The sequence below is a fragment of the Amphibalanus amphitrite genome, unplaced genomic scaffold, assembly GCF_019059575.1.
Source record: "Amphibalanus amphitrite isolate SeventyFive unplaced genomic scaffold, NRLGWU_Aamphi_draft 001502F_arrow, whole genome shotgun sequence".
In the NCBI taxonomy this organism is placed as follows: domain Eukaryota; kingdom Metazoa; phylum Arthropoda; class Thecostraca; order Balanomorpha; family Balanidae; genus Amphibalanus; species Amphibalanus amphitrite.
In genome coordinates this window covers 141317-152714 of record NW_024882995.1, presented here as the reverse complement: position 1 = coordinate 152714, position 11398 = coordinate 141317, and the positions used below count along the sequence as shown (strand labels likewise).

Below are 11398 nucleotides of genomic sequence, written 5' to 3'. Positions count from 1 at the left end.
GCGGCCGGCGGCCCGGCCGCGCCGCAGCCGCGCCGCCCGGAGCCGGCGGCCCGGCCACCTAGCTGCCGCCGCCGGTGCCGCCGCCGCCCGCGCGCGAGACTGGACGGTGCCGGGGGGCGGCGGGCGGCAGATTCCGCCCGTGGTGGACGAGCCGCCGCCGGCGCTCCGTGAGCTGTTTTCCGGCTAGTGATCTTTGAAGGCGTTGATATTTATTTTTGATTGGTGCGGCGCGGCGCGCTCCGGAGAAAGTGGCGGCGCGCTCGCGTGGACCGCGGCGGCGCGTGCCGAGCCGCGGCGCGCCCGCCTGCTCTGAGGGGGACGGGCCGGCCGAGGACTGCTGATTTGTACGGGTTTGAGTCTGAGCGCGGCGCACCGCCCGAGTCCGCCCGGACGACAGGGGACCGACAGGGCGAGCCGCCGCCGGAACAGAGCAATATGGGCGCCCGGCCGAGTGTTATATTGGTGCGCGCACTGCGGCGGGCGCGGCAGAGACTGTGCAGTCCCGGCGCCGCCGCCCGCCCGGCCGCACCCCACTATGTAGAAATGATATGATGATCATGTCCATTACTATGGATGAGCTGTTTCCTGCCATGTGTGTGTCTAACGTGAGAGGAGCCGAGTGGTATGCGCTGTGTCTGAACAGGAATACAGGTGCTGAACAAATCGCTCGCTGTTTGGTGGTAGGTACTGTGGTTACTGACGCCCTAGAGGTGCCATGGTGGGAGTTATGTGGTCATGTGCCCGGCGGGAGGGGGAGGGGTGTTGGCAGTCGTCCTGCAGACAGCGGGCTGATGTAATCGCTGGAAAATGCGTCCGACCAGGCCATAACGCTGGACAATTGTGGTGCTTGCCTACCGCTGAAGATGGCTGTTTGTTATGTCCGTCATTCTAGCAGCAGATTGATATTCGCGAATCTGCTGCTGGTAGACAGAAATTCGGCGAGTTCGCTGCCAGAGCAGCATCTTCGGCCAGGCAGAATGTCTGGGTGCCAGCAGCAGATTCGCGAATATCAATGCTGCTAGATTGACGGACATCTGTTCGCTCGCGTACCGAAAAAAGAAGACTGGTGACCTCGGGTGTGATCAAAACTAAGAGATACGCCACGATAGCTATTGAACTGGATGTAAAGTCAATGGGGCGCATTATTCAACTGACTAATGTGTGACTCGTGCATGACACTTCATGCATGAGTCACATGACCGTATTGTGCTTTGGAGGTCTCTGGAGCGACGTAACTCGTTTCGCTGTTTTATCGGATTGGCTAGCGAAGTTGATCTGCATGCCGTTAACCCCGTTCGAGGCTATTTCAGACCCGGGCCTGACAGATAGACGCAGGGTCGCGTGTCGCCCACGACCCTTCCGTGCGAGGGCCGCGGCGGTACGTCAGCACGCAATGGACTGGCCAATGGTACAGGTCCTGCCATCTGTCGGGTGGTTTGATAACGGTAGTTTTTACTCCCTCGCCAGATGCTGAGTGGTGCCTTCACTTCCTTGCTGTTCCAAAAATACACACCTGAGGATCAAGTTATGCAGAGCGCTGACGACATGCAAATTGAAGACATTATGTGTAGGCATCCTCTCAGATCACCTAGATGAGACGCTGTTATGCTTCCTGCAGACCATGATTGCACCGTACCTAAGTTGTTTACCTCTCCTTTTTCCCGCTGCTCAGTACCTGCAGCTCGTCTGCTGCTCAGCGTACCGCCGTCTCGAGCTGCACCTCCAGTGGCGAGGAGCGCCCCACGCCGATGGCCGCTGGCTCGCTGCCCAGCGTGCCGCCGACAGCTCGTGGCTCCGTCGCGTCGCGTCGCGCTCGTCGGGGCCCAGCAGCGTCGCACCGGCTGCGTCGTACTTCCAGCTTCGGTTCAGGTAGGACGAGGCGAGCATAGCAGAACGCTCCCGAAGTCGTCGGCAGCCGCTTATTGAGGAGAACGTGGTCAGACTTTGCGTCGGACTCAGTGATAGCCTGTTGTTGGTTTGGTCTGAGTCGGCTAGTGACCTGCGGAAGGCTGTGAATTGCGGTCCTGTGCTAAGTGTGAGTGAGACCACAGGCACAGAGCGCCTGAGTGGTATTCCAAGACCGTCTGTGCTAACCTGAGCTGTCCGACCGTGATCCCACTCCTGACCGGCACCTCCCCGGAGTCCCTGCCGCCCTGAGCTGTCCGACCGTTGTCCCGCTTCTGACTGGCACCTACCCGGAGTCGCTGCCGCCGCCGCCATGCCTCTGGAGCGGCCGGAACTGGACGAGGAGCGGGCCGGCTTCTTCAGGCCGTTCAGCCAGTCTGTGATGCGCAGCCTGAGCGCCGACCAGTGGACGGGCTTCTGCGCGCTGAGCTCGGACGAGCAGCGCGTGGCCTTCGTGTACGAGCTGCCCGAGGTGCGCCAGGTGGCCCTGCAGCACGTCTACAAGGAGAAGGACGAGACCGAGGCCCGGGCCAGGAAGGACGAGGGAAACAAACTCTTCTCCGAGGGCAACTACCCGGCGGCCATGCGCTGCTACAGCCAGGCCATGGCCAAGGCGCCGTACAAAGGTGAGCAGCGAGTGGCGGGGAGGGGCGAGTGTCGGCGAGCTGATGGCGTGACGGTGTCAGTGACCTGCTGACGTGTGTCTCCCCCTCCCCCCCCCCCCTCAGACGGCGTCAGCGAGCTGGTGGCCGTGTGACCTGCTGTGTGCTACTTGACCTGCTGTGACCTGCTGACGCCATGTCCCCAGACGGCGTCAGTGAGCTGGTGGCGGTGTGACCTGCTGTGTGCCATTTGACCTGCTGTGACCTGCTGACGCGTGTCTGTCCCCAGACGGCGTCAGCGAGCTGGTGGCGGTGTGCGCCGCCAACCGGTCTGCCTGCCTCTACCACACGGGAAAACACCAGCGCTGCCTGGCCGACATCGAGCTGGCGCTGCTCTCCGGCTACCCCACCGCGCTCCGCTACAAGGTGCTCGACAGGTGAGACGGTTCTTCGACAGAGACGGTTATTCATTTGCACGTTATTTGCATGTCAATAATTCCGCTTGCAATTCTTTAGGAGAGTAATTCCGCTTGCAGCCCTCTCCTGCCGCTGACGTGCCTCCCGGGGTCCTCTGTCGCGCTCCTCAGTCTCCTGTCGCAACTGACGTATGTACCCCCCCCCCCCGTGGGGACCCCTGCCGCTCCCCAGGCGCGCCCGCAGTCTGATGGCACTGAGGCGGTTCACCGAGGCCAAGACGGCCTTCCAGAGCGTCATCAAGGCACTGGACGACGCCAGCCTCGGCGACGGCAAGCAGATGCACTGGCAGAAGGAGGTGCAGAAGATGCTGGCGCTCTTCGAGAAGAGCAAGTACACCGACGCCGGTGGGTAAACACAGCTGTAGAGCACATTGTGCATAAATAGCATAGTGGTTTTTAAATGGAAGCTGAGCAGAACATTTTGATAATAGATTTGGTGCTGTTCGAGATATTCGTCGGTATGAGCGCAATACGTAGAAGCTCTTCGCTTTCGAATAATAAGTTTGTCCACTTTGGTCATTATGGTCATTCCTGGCGTACAACACAGAGCGACAATGATGATGCACCCCTCCCCGCCCCGCCCTCACTCCCGGCCGGCCGTGTTCCAGACCCCCAGCCGCACAGCTGGCTCCCTCCGCTGCCGTCCCTCACCGCCGGAGCCAACCAGATGTACCCGGCAGCGTCCAAAAAGGTGAGAAACCGACCCACTCGGCTGCGTACGTTTACCGTCACGATGTATCAAAGTCGGTACAACATTGTCCATAACGGACAACATAGTCGATACAAGGCCGGCGCTCTGCTATTACAATCTTTTGTCGACGACGATTTATAATAAAATGTTATATTTTGAATATTTTTACTTCTCCCCTCTTTTTGCACCGCGAAGTACAAACAAATGCATTTGATCGGCTAGTGACGTAAGTATACAGCATTTGTAGTCACTGGATGGATATACGGGCGCTGCACCTGCCTCCCATTCCGCGCCCCACTCGGGCCGCTGAGTTTCCGCCTCTGGCCGACAGGTGGCAGTGCGGGAGACTGCCGAGGAGGGTCGGTTCGCCGTCAGCGCCCAGCCGGTGGCCGTCGGAGACGTTCTCGTGGTGGAGAAGCCGTTCGCGGCCGTCCTCCGGCCCGAGAAATACGGCACCCACTGCCTGCACTGCCACGTCAGGTAACGCTACGCTACAGAGATACGGCACCCACTGCCTGCACTGCCACGTCAGGTAACACTACAGAGATACGGCACCCACTGCCTGCACTGCCACGTCAGGTAGGTAACACGGGAACAATACAGACGGCATCACCACAGAGATACGGCACTCACTGCCTACACTGCCACGTCAGGTAACGCTACAGAGATACGGCCCCCACTGCCCCCACTGCCACGTCAGGTAACGCTACAGAAATACGGCACCCGCTGCCTCCACTGCCACGTCAGGTAACGCTACAGAGATACGGCACCCACTGCCTGCACTGCCACGTCAGGTAACGCTACAGAAATACGGCACCCACTGCCTGCACTGCCACGTCAGGTAACGCTACAGAGATACGGCACTCACTGCCTGCACTGCCACGTCAGGTAACGCTACAGAGATACGGCACTCACTGCCTGCACTGCCACGTCAGGTAACGCTACAGAGATACGGCACCCACTGCCTGCACTGCCACGTCAGGTAACACGGGAACAATACAGACGGCATCACCGGAGAAATACGGCACACACTGCCTGCACTGCCACGTCAGGTAACGCTACAGAGATACGGCACTCACTGCCTGCACTGCCACGTCAGGTAACGCTACAGAGATACGGCACTCACTGCCTGCACTGCCACGTCAGGTAACGCTACAGAGATACGGCACTCACTGCCTGCACTGCCACGTCAGGTAACGCTACAGAAATACGGCACTCACTGCCTGCACTGCCACGTCAGGTAATAGTACAGAGATACGGCACCCACTGCCTGCACTGCCACGTCAGGTAACGCTACAGAGATACGGCACACACTGCCTGCACTGCCACGTCAGGTAACGCTACAGAGATACGGCACACACTGCCTGCACTGCCACGTCAGGTAACACGGGATCAATACAGACGGTATCACCACAGAAATATGATGTCACTGCCTGCACTGCCACGTCAGGTAACGCTACAGAAATACGGCCCCCACTGCCTGCACTGCCACGTCAGGTAACACGGGAACAATACTGACGGCATCACCAGAGAAATACAATGTCACTGCCTGCACTGCCACGTCAGGTAACTGCCGCTACAGAGATACGGCCCCCACTGCCTGCACTGCCACGTCAGGTAACGCTACAGAAATACGGCACCCACTGCCTGCACTGCCACGTCAGGTAACACGGGAACAATTAACACCGCCTCACCGCATAATGAATGCGAAAAACCGCCTCCACTGGTATGTTCGTTGACAGAATGGGTAATATTTGCGCTGTTTGTCACAAACCTGCACGAGTGACGATCCCCCCCAATCATTCTCCCGATCCGTGGATCGCCGATTCCGCCGATGTACCGTGTGGATTACCGTATTATGTACCATATTACCGGGCCCCAAATGCACCCACACCCATCCCCCTGTGCCTGTGCTGTCAGGATCCGCGACTGCGTGCCGTGCACGGTCTGCAGCGGCGTGCTGTTCTGCTCGCTGCCCTGCCGCGAGGCGGCGCTGGGCTCCTACCACCGGGTGGAGTGCCGTATCCAGGAGCTGCTCTACGCCTCCGGTATGAGCGTGACGTGTCTGCTGTCGCTGCGGCTGACCACCCGGCTCAGCGTGCAGCAGCTGCTGGCGGCGCGGCCGCGGCTCAGCCAGCCGCCGGCCGGGCCCTACAGCGGACAGGACTACGGCGCCGTGTACCGGCTGGTGGCGCACACCGACCGGCGCACACCCGAGACCCTGTTCCCGCTCACACTGATGGCCGTGTTCATGCTGCGCTGTCTGCAGTTCCAGGGCTACTTCGGAGACGGTGAGCGGTAACTGAGGGAGACGGGGAGAGTGTAGCGGGTGAGAAGTAAAATGCCGATTGTGAGCAGTAAAATATCCGGGAAAAATAAATCGGTGCTCAGCAGCCGGGATGAATTTCTGTTGGACTATGCTTTTCTGGACGACCCCTGAACCGTGAATAACATATCCGACTTTCATCCCCCCCCCCTCTCCTGTCAGAGGTGGACACCGCTGTCCTGGACGACCGGCGCCGGTTCGTGGGCGGCCTGCTGCTGCACCACATTCAACTGGTGCCCTACAACGCGCACGAGGTGGCCGAACTGCGCATGAAGGGCCACAACAACCTGGACGGCTCGGAGAGTGTTTCGTGGGCGCGGCCGTCTACCCGACGCTGGCGCTCTTCAACCACTCCTGCGACCCGGGCATCGTGCGGTCAGTGACGAGCGCGGCCGGACGGAGCGCCGGGAGGGTGGGAATTGACCGTACCAAACGCAACAGCTGTGCCGACAGGCTCAGAAGGCTAAGCTATACTCTATGTGGGTTCCTTTACTTGTTAACTTATAATGGTTTAACGATATAAACCAAAACATTTAAACAAAACAGCGCATTTAGTCGTGCACGTTGCACGCCTTCATGCCATATCAGGAAGTTCTCGTTTAACCCTCATTGCTTTGCTCTGTTGTTGCAGTTATTTCAGCGGTAACAACGTAATCGCTCGTGCAATCAAGAACATCGAGAAGGGAGACCTCATAGCGGAAAACTACGGTCCGATATTTACGCAGAAGCCGCTCAGAGAGCGATTGCAGGTACGATTTTGTCCATAGAACGATTGTTAATGTGCTAATCTATAAAAGACCCAATTGAGCCGGTTGTGGACAGGCAGCGTCTAGCACAGCATTTAGGAAGACCCTTGGACAGAACGTTCAGGCTGCAGCCTCTTTGTTGATGTGCCACTTTATCGGTTGCATTTGATAAGTTATATTTATGTCCTACGACCTCGGCATCTGTTCAGTCAAAATCGTTTACATGTTCAACGCTTATTGCTTAACCCAGTTTCCTTTTGAGCAGGTGTTTAATTTCCGTTTCAGTACCTGCGCGAACGTTACGAGTTTGAGTGTCACTGCACGCCGTGTACGGAGATGTGGCCCACATTCGAGGAGATGGACAACTCGGTGCTCAAGTTCAAATGCACCACCTGCAAGGTACCGACGCTCATAGTCAGAGGCGACCGCCCAGTGTCCGGTTATATTGAGATGTTGAGATGTTTTCAGTTGCTTTAATTACCATTTTAATAAGTTAATTAAATAAGTGCCATCCTACGCCTGTTCCGAGTTACGCCAATGGGCGCCGCTCGATTACTGATCGGGAGCCCATCCCTGAGTCGGAGGCTGATACCCGCGCCGTGGGTTCTCGGCAGAGACCGCTGCCGGTCTCCACGGAGACGATGACGCCGCTCTTCACCTGCCAGCACTGCGGGCACGAGACCAACATCATGAAGGCGCTCAAGGTCCTGCAGGACACCGACGCCGCCTACAGAGCCGGTGAGCAGGCTGCTCACAGAACGGAAACAGCCGAGTTGTCGCTGTTTTAAAGCCATACAAATTCCAAAACCAGCACGAAAGCGTTAACGTTGGCATTATGGCGACTTGTTGTAAGTTCAGCTGAACGACGTGAGGTGATACCTATTGATATCACGTTGTTAGGGCACAACTGACCCATTCTGATCCCGTGACCTGCAGTGCGTACACCACCTGTGACCCGTGTCCTGTCGACAGTGATGATTTATCCGGAAACTTGATCCGACCGACTCTGACCTGAACCTCTCTGTTTGGTGACCTGGAGACCTACCCTGACCTTCTCTGACCTGTGCCCCGTCAGTACAAATAAATGTGGGACCTGCAGACGGTCGAGTTGACCACTGTGACCTGTTTGTGACCCGCCGGCAGGTATGAGGGACCTTCAGACGGGCGAGCTGACCCACTGACCCCTCTGTGACCCGTCTGTGACCTCTGACCTGTCTGTGACCTCTGACCTGCCGGCAGGTATGCGGGACCTGGAGACGGCGAGCTGACGCGCGGGATGCAGACGCTGATGTCGAACCTCAGCCGGCTGGACCAGTGTCTGTACCCGCCCTACCGCGACTACCACCTCTGCCAGCAGGCCATCCGAAAGGTCATGCTCACACAGGGCAACAAGTTCATCGCGGAAAACAAACCCTGATCGCCCGCAGAGAGCGTTCGGTCGTTTGTGGTTTAGCTCACGACAATAATTCATTACTAAGTGATACGGCGACGGCTGGACGAGCATAATTTGTCGTTTCCGTTCAGGCCTACCCATTACGCCGTGGCATTGCAATGCAACGTGAGGTATCGAAATAGCTGGTCAGGGATTCAACCCGAGGTCAGTTTACGATTTCGTGCTGTTACCGACTTTCCCCGCCAATGTACGAGTCTCGACTCTTTTCGAAAGGTCGGTCTCAGCGTCGAGTGAAAAAGTGTTAAATCCGCAGCGATACTGTCGCCAACTTTTCGCGCTTGCTGTGTACGTTTGCGTCCGTGTACCTACCATTATAACCTTTCAGGTCAATACGTACCCCGAGTAAATCTGGAAGCCGTAATCCGTCGACGCGGATGATGAAACATGTTTGCAATATAATGCTGTTTTGACCCCAACTAATTTATATCGATGCGTTTTTTAAACCCCACTTATCCGTCCTCCCGTAAATTTCCGACAAGTTGGATAACACTTTCAAAAAAGTACTGTCACTCGATTTTTCTCAGTTTGTCTGTCTCGGCAGACCAGGTAGTGTCAGAACAAGCTTACGAATACACATATTTTGATCAGGTTTGGACAGTGGCGGATCCAGGGGGGGGGGGCAAAATGGGCATTTGCCCCCCCCCCCCAAACGGCATAATTTTAACATTACGCCTATGGACGATGCATGGAAAGAATCGATAAATTGTTATGGTTTGCCCCCCCCCCCCAAACCTGTGAGCTGGATCCGCCTCTGGGCTCGGATGATTTAACACCTTTAAGGGATGTTACGTTCTTCCCGGAAATTCACGAGAGAACGGATGTGGGATTTAAAAAAAAGCGTCGATAAATGAATTTGTTATCAGTTAGCATCCGCACAAAGCCCATCTGCTAGCAAACCCATGGCGCAAAGTGACCAAACCGCAAAACGCAAAGCACATCAGGGTGAAATGACCAATGAGGAGTGAGCATTTAGTGACAACTCATTTAGTGACAACTGAACTAGGTAGGTAGGTAAGCTAAAGTCAAGAAGCCGTTCCCGAGGTATCTATGACCATCGTACTTGTACTTGACCGTGTCGTACTTCTGCAGGCTGAGGATAATATAAATCCAACAAACGATGCATTATAACAATCAATTTACACTATTCGACTCTGATATGATCATTGATCAATTCATTGATCAATCCTCGACTCTCGCCCTTTTTCTCGAAGGGAATTGGCAGCGATGAAGTAATCTGGTAGCAGCAAACAAATGCGATTTATTTTCGCGAAAGCTCGTTAGTCAGTGCCGGAAACAAACAAGATTCCGGCAACAGTCATTGTTTTGCATTTGTTTTCAACACAGGTGAGAAATGCATAGAGACTAAATACTGAATATTTGTGTCGGTCGGTTACGCTGCCATTTATGTGATAGTGCCTGTTGAATGTTCATTAAAGCAAGTCAAAGTCAACCCCAATCTCAATCTTGTGCCGATTGCTGTTTCCATTATTTCCCGTCGATATTTAATCATTGCTGCTTGCACGGATGCTCAGATAATTCATTCTATCGAGTATTCAATCATTCGTTGATTCATTCATTTGTGACCTCGTTCATTTAGTTAGTCATTCTTATTCATGTGCGCATTCATTCATCATTCATTCATTCATTCATTTATTCATTGTTCATGTGCCCATTCATTCATTCATTTAGGTATTCATTTATGCGTTCATTCATTCATTGATACATACATTCATTCACTCATTCATTTACTTACTAGTGTGTTCATTTATTAATTCCTTGTGATTCATTTATGTATTTATTCGATGCTGATGCGGTGACAAGTTTCACATCCGTTTATCGTATCGTTGGTTTTTATTCATCCAGTTTGCTGCACTAGTCAGTAGCCGGCCTTCACTATCGAGTCATTTTCGGGTTCGGCTCATAGTCGGCCACCGTCTTTTCTGGTTTTGTCCGACTGAGACTCTTGAGCGTCACAGTCGCCCGTCCAACCTACAAATCTCCAGCAACAGTTCGTCTCCACCAGCTACAATGTCAGCTCGGCCAGCGTTGGTCGAGTCCGGCCCAGCCAGCCGCCCACCCAGCCCGGCATTTCGTTCAGCCCAGCCGCCCGCCCAGCCCCATTGCGTTGTCATTGACCTTCGCCGCGTGCCCACGCCTTCCCGGCGCAGCATGGTCCTGCATCGAGCGCCGCCGGCCGCCGTATAATGAGATAGCCGTCGGGACTGCAGTATTTCGTATCGCGCGGCGGCCAGCACGGTTCGGCGAGCGGCACGGCGGGCCCGGGGGCAGACCGCCGAACCACATTGGCACGGCGCGCTGGGGAGGGAGGGGGGGGGGGGGTACTCACTCCCAGGGCAGGGAGTCCGGAGTAGGGTGGGGAGGGGAGGAGAGACGGACCGAGGCTGTAAACGGTCCCAGTGATCGGGTGTCAGTTGGCTGGCCTAATGGACTGCCGCGGAGTTATCTGATCATCAGGGGATCGTAAACGGAGACACTCGCGAATACGAGTCGGGGCGATGGACGGACAGAATTGCACAGAGCACTGCAGACGGCACTGGGGTAAGAAGCTGAGGGCTGTCATAGGCGTGCAAAGCTGGCTGTTGACGCAAGTGACGCGGAAAAGGGCAATTTGTTGTTCTGTTTGTTTGGCTGTTTGCCGTATATTGAGCTCATGTCGAATATCCGAGACGTGTTGAACATTGAGGTACTGCTTCTCGGTCCTGTTCTACACTGACGGCGTTTAATTTGGTTGGTCCCATAACCGGATACATAAGGTAGTGGTTCTCGTTCAAATTCATCATTTTTTTTTACAACGACGTCATTTGCCACCGCTGAGAAAAAAATCCTTTTGTGCGCTGGTCTATGCACCTAACAGCCACACATACATTGAAACCTGGCTAGTTGACATTCTACGCTCACACTCTCCGTTCGAGGCGCATGCTAAGGCACGCTCATTGCTCAGTGTACGATGTCTTTCAGGAACTGATGTTTTATTCATGGTAACTGGTAAGCTATTGAAGCGGCCGTGTACCAAACAGGCAACAAGTGTAACTGACCTGAGTGATTGTATTGATCTTGCCGTTGCAGCTGCCCTGCTTTTCCATGGATGTTTCAAGCTTTTGTTATTCACCGTTTCGCCCCTTAAATCATGTCACCATCAGTTTTAATTGAATGCCTAATTGTTTAAATGCGTGCCTAT

At 55.2% G+C, this 11398-nt stretch overlaps 1 pseudogene; it reads left to right on the top strand.

Annotated features, from left to right (window-relative positions):
- The first annotated feature begins 1468 nt into the window (after positions 1 to 1468).
- On the top strand, positions 1469 to 8014 carry LOC122373482 (annotated as a pseudogene).
- Positions 8015 to 11398: the final 3384 nt, after the last annotated feature.